Below are 6,104 nucleotides of genomic sequence, written 5' to 3' on the forward strand. Positions count from 1 at the left end.
CATGAGATATTTATTCTACAGATGTAAGGCTAGTGTGGATGATTGAAATAGTATTTTTTATAGGACAAAGCATTACTGAAAACCATTAAATACCTAACCTATTATGATACCGGAGGCATTAGAACAGACGTTGGTTCAACGATGAACACTTTAACCTAAAGTGGTGCAAGAGACTCTACAACACAATTTTCGTGATCCACGAGCCCGGTAACCTGTTGGTTTTCAACTCCCGACCCTCATGATAAGAAAAATAACAAAGTTTTGCCTGCTGGAAAAAATTATAACCCGTACAAAGGGAGTGAAAATACAATATAACTGAAAAAAATTGTACTAAAATCTAATTACATTGTTTTCTAACAAAACATTTTATATCATTTATATTTGGTAATGTTCATAGTGATGATAAGAAACAATTTACCAAATTTCTTGTTTGAAAAACTACGACTCTTATATGAGGGGTGAGAATACAGTGAAAACGCGATTTCTCACACACCACTTAATCTACGAACTCTAAACTCCTCAATTCCACGTTCACAACTCAACCCTCAAACTGTAAACGAATGTCGAACGTTTGTAGCAGCAACGTGCGTTTCCAGAACCAACCACGCAAACGTATCGACTACGGAGTCCTCTTTTTTTTTGTTTTTGTTTTTGCTTTTTTTTTAATTTTACTAGTATTATTATTTTTAAAGTTTTAAACAATACACTGTTGGTATTATGTACGACTGTCGTAATTTTATTGTTCTTGAAAATACTTGAATGAAAAGTTACTATTTAAAAAAATCATTATCTTAGGTTTTTATATAAGCAGAAATCTAAGTTTACTAGCCTGTCGTTTATGCATAGTTATTACATCATCACGTTTGAGTAATCTACAGTAGTCAGTTATCATGACAAAATCCCATCATCCTGGATACATATATTCAATAGCTAGAAGGTCCTGGTGAAATTTCTCTACCTGCTCATCACTTATATCACTATGCATTAATCACTATACCAAATTTCCATCTAGAAAAAAATCGTGTTAATCATACAAAAAATGTAGTTTTTGACTCATACAGCATCCTAGTACTTTAAATTTTTCTAACATATATTTTACAGCTGTTTGTAATTGTTTTCTTTTTTATTTTCTAAGAAATCATTTATGCCATTTTTAAATCCAAACTAGGCATTTTTTTCTTTGATAGATATAGTTTTCGTGAAATCGTCATCTTTACACAGCAATTTAATTTGAGGTCCAATAAAAATCTCTTTATTTTATTTTTACGTCACTAAGTTTTAGGACATTTTATGTAAATAATAAAAACATGCACTTGATTGATCGAGCACTTTTACGAACTGCTTTGTTAGACCTAATTTTATATGCAGTGGAGGTAAGAGAATTTTTTTTGGATCAACTAACGCTTCGTGAAGGATGTTCATGGATTCGGGTATCAGACTTTTTCTACTAGGCCAATTCTTATTTATCCAGTGATCCTTATCAGCTCTACTATCTCACTCGCAGATGAGACATGGATATTTGGTGTATCCATTTTGTTGGCCTAGAAGAATGGATATGACTTTAAAATCACCGCATATCTTCCATTCATGTTTCTTGTAATCTATTTTGTCAAGAAGCAGTTTCATAATTTTATATTTCTTATCTAAATCTGTTGAACATCCAATATGAACGAATACATACAGATTTCCATAATGAAAGAAAGCTACCTTTAAACTGTGGGTAAAGGGATCTATAAAAAGTTTCCACTCGTTTGAATGATAAGTTTTGGGACCTAAAGCATCCATGAAACTTGAAATATTGTTGCAAAAAGTTAATAATTCCGCCTCCATAAAATATATTTGAAATTCTTCCTTGCGTTTTTTGTACCAAGAGAAAACGCACCTTTTTCTTGCAATCTTGAAGCTAACAGCATCGACTCGCCTTTCGAATTCACTATATCTCGATTTAAGTCATTCAACTCAGCCTTATTAAACGTACAAGGTTTACCAAACGATGAGCGCAGTTCGTTGCTACTATAAACAACTTCAAATTCATTTCCATCTTTGTTATCTTTGTAACTTTGTTCTCTTTCTTTTTCTTCTTCTTCTTCTTCTTCTTCTTCATTTTTTTTCAGGAGTTTTGAACAGGAATGGGATTTTTAGGCGTTTAAAGAGTAGGTATTGTAACAAATTATATGTTTGCATATTTAATAGTATGTTTATTTTTGTTATTGAAGGTACTGATTTGTTTACAACCGTGGCATAAACAGAAATAGCAATCATCAACGTGATTTTTTGGTTTTCGCTATATTGTGGGAGTGTCAAATTGCATACACTTTTTTCTTCCATTTTTCCAGTGTGTTAAACCTACTCTGTACGTATCACAAATCATATTAGGAACTTATGTTTTATTTAAATTGGTTAATTCATTATTAAAATATTCTTTGACAATAATTTGATAGACGTTGTTATGGATTAACTTGTTTAGTTGGGACCACATCACCATAAACATTACAAAAATTCGGTGGGTCATTCACACAATGCCGTAAAAACATTTTATATGAAAATTCAAGTTTTTGACTTAAAATAATATCTAAAAAGCTCTATAATACGAAGTGCTAAGAAAATGTCTTGATTACGTTAATGTTATCTGAAGATTTTCAGTTTATTGCATTGATAGGAACAGAGCTAGTGTTCCGGATAGAAACACGAATACGCGTTGCCCGATAATTTTCAGATAGAAATTAAATCTTGTTTTAAAAAATATAGTTGTGGCGTATTTTCCTACCTTTATTTTATTTAACCTAGTTTCAAATTTAAGGCGAAACGATTGAGTATCAACGCGCTGATGATTAAAATTAGTAAAAATTAGTTTCCGATTTCTCGAGCGCACAAATAAACGCTGCGAGATTTATCTGATGCATGATTTATCTCTTGTCATATAGCTTTCCTCAGCCTTTTTGACAATCATGATACTGTAATCTTTGTGTGATAATGTAAACGAAAATTTGAGAATGACTCTCGAAGAATGACGTCAATGTACAAAGGACTGCGAATAGAGATTGTTATTTTAGAAGTTAAGATTTAGTACAATTATATGTTTAAATGTATCATACATTTGTTAGTAGAATTTTAAGTCAGATTATTAAATCCTAGTACATTACGATCATTTATAGCATGGATTTCATTAGTTCATAAGTTTATCGTGAACGAGATTTATTTAACTTAAGTCGAATTTATGTATTGAGTGCGCGTTATGACGAGATAAGCTGCTGAATTTAATTGAGAATTTAAAGTCCAACAAAGAGAACGTATTTTAATTGTCGTTTACTATCAACCTCTTTATTTGGTTTGTAAATTTGTTTATTGTCGAGTTTAAGCTGCTAACATATACTTCGAGCTCGTAAAGAGTGCATACGTCGCTAAAAATTGACGTTTAAATGCACTGTGATAACCAGGAGCTAATTATCGACAATGGATACTGAACGTCCATTACCATCTTATTTGAGCAATAAAAATGTTGCGATAATTTTGTAAATCAAAAGGTATTTGCAATCAATATTTAAAACTAAGAAGCAAAAATAAAAGTGAATAAAACCCAATCAGTATTCAGCTATGTTTTAAAATACCTTCACATCACAAGAATTCATCACAAGATAAAGTAAAAATTATATCAAAATATTAATTCAAATAAATATATACGAAAATATACATAAAATAAGCTTAAACTACTAGACTCTTATTGGATGACTCTTAATGTTAGGGTAAACCTATGTAGCTGACGCCTAAAACGTAACAAAATATTACTCATGTTTATAAAATATAGCAATTAGTACATAGTAAAATTAAGACAGAACCTTAAATCGCGTTCTAAAATTTTTGCTGATTTTCGAAAGCTCGCTGCTGTGGAGTAGATGTGACTGATGCAGCAAGTTTATTTCCAATAAAATAAATATACAAGTTAACAATAACAAAACTTATCCGTGCGAGATTTGAACCGGGACACATCAAGATGGGGAAGAGTATAAAAAGAGCGCTAACCACTAAACTAGCATGGATAGTTAAAATATACCAAATCTAATTGGTATTTATATTGTGCTCTCACTTGTGTTAAATCCTTCGTATAGGTTAAGTTAACTAATATAATATTTTAATAATTAATTATTTACTTGTTGTATGCACATTTACCTAATAGGAATAAATTAAATTAAATTTTTATTTAATTTCGGGTACTTATTTTTCTGTGTAAATGTAGTTGCGCGTTTCTCTCTTGCCCATGTTTGCTTACATAAGTTTGCCTCTGTCTAAGCAGCGCTACCGATAGCCGCCGCGTCGAGTGCTGAAATCAGACGTATCACGCCGTCTCTTGTTTGAATTATAGGTGGAAAAATCGTCCCAAGTTCTCAAATATATCGCATTGGGGTTGGATCTCCTTATTCAAGATAATAATTTAACTTATCTTTCACTGCATAAGGAAATAAATATTACTTACTATTTATCGGTACCAGTGCTCGTGGGTAAGTTTAAATGAAAGTTAGCAATTACTCCAAAATAATGACATTTCTTGTTTCTGCAACACTTAAACTGCATTTTATGCGCTTAAAAGAAATATTTGATTTGGCGCTTTTTTTAAATAAAATCAAAAATTACTTATTTTTATGTGTAGGCGATAATAAAAATTTTGCTTGAAAAATTGAAAAGTGGTCTCTAAGTTATTGTTGTTAACTTATTTACTGTAATACGCTATTCCGCTGTTTTTTTTCTAAAAAAAATCTTTAATATCGTAAATTATTGCAAACTTTAAACTTAGCAGATATTTCAAAATTCACATAACTTTGTCTAAATTCTTCAATATAACTCACAAGATTTTTATAAAATTTCATTGAAAAACAACTGTCAATAACTTTATTCAATTATCTGAAGCAATCAACAAACTTAACAAGTTTCAAACACTTGAAGCTATCCATAATGTCGACATTTTTTATCAATGTTTTGCGTGAATTTCCTACAAATATTAGACTTCCATACATATATTGACATTATACATTATATTTATTTACCCATTGCAACTTATTTTTAATTCACTTTTAGTATGTTGTAACGGAGAAATGCAGCCGTTCGCGTTCAGGTATTTCGCGACTGTCCGTACAAAATTATTTTATTAAAAGGGAGGGAATTCGGAAAGCAAAAGACGTTCCCAGGACTGAATAATGCATCGAGCAAATGCACTAATCATACATGAATAAACTAATGTGAGACCAGGAGTGATTTTAGGTAACGATATCACAACAACAAACTCTGGTGTAATAATAATTTTAATAATACAAAATCGCCACTTATTCTAAATAAAGAAAAATAACGCCGCTATAACACAAAATTACTCGTACCGCGTAACGCGCAGCGAATCGGCTGCAAAGCTGCTTGTTTATTTGTCCGTAATCGCGAGAAATGTATAAAATGTACAAAGACTCAAGAAAAACAATTCTCGCCCGAAACAAAGTCATTTGTTCGACCTCGTAGCTGGCAAGGCTGCATAGCTACGCAGCGCTCACCCGGCACCTCGGATAGAGAGAGAGAGAGAGAGAGAGAGAGAGAGAGAGAGAAAGAAAGAAACCATAACACTGATCTGCACTGTACTGTTACGCAGTACTCTGTACGCACGTCCCGTCACCGCGCCGATGGCGACGACACGCGTCCGGCCGACACCCCTGAGCGGAGGAGCCGGAGAACGCGCGCTGAGCCGGAGCGTCGGGCGCCCGACCCCGGCCGACAGACGGCGACTTCGTCCCCCTCCTCCGCGCCACGCGGTCTCTAAACCCTCATCATCTTCCAGATAAGTCTCACTGCCATCCAGGAAGCACTATTGGAAGTGCTGCGACAGACGGCGGATAGGGTCCGCGGCTCCCCGGCCGATCAATGGACGATAGGGCTACTCCAGACGCGGCTCCAGCTCGTGGAGGGATACTGGGCCAACTTCTGCGAGAATCACGTCCGTCTCATCGACCTCCGGGATCGTCTGATCGCATCGAAGATCGGGTCATCGGGCCCCGCCTCGACCTCCTCATCCAGCGCTGCCGGAGGCCTCGACGTTCACGACGGATGAAAAGTCGCCTTGGCCCGGCTTC

At 34.3% G+C, this 6,104-nt stretch overlaps 1 protein-coding gene across 1 annotated transcript in view; it reads right to left on the reverse strand.

Annotated features, from left to right (window-relative positions):
* Positions 1–6,104, reverse strand: part of LOC131675463 (beta-alanyl-bioamine nonribosomal peptide synthetase ebony) — a 964,295-nt gene that overhangs the window by 873,506 nt on the left and 84,685 nt on the right. The gene's annotated exons all lie outside the window — the stretch shown is intronic.

Source organism: Phymastichus coffea, unplaced genomic scaffold, assembly GCF_024137745.1.
Source record: "Phymastichus coffea isolate CEN01 unplaced genomic scaffold, Cenicafe_Pcof_1.1 PCOF00001, whole genome shotgun sequence".
NCBI classification, from domain to species: Eukaryota; Metazoa; Arthropoda; class Insecta; order Hymenoptera; family Eulophidae; genus Phymastichus; species Phymastichus coffea.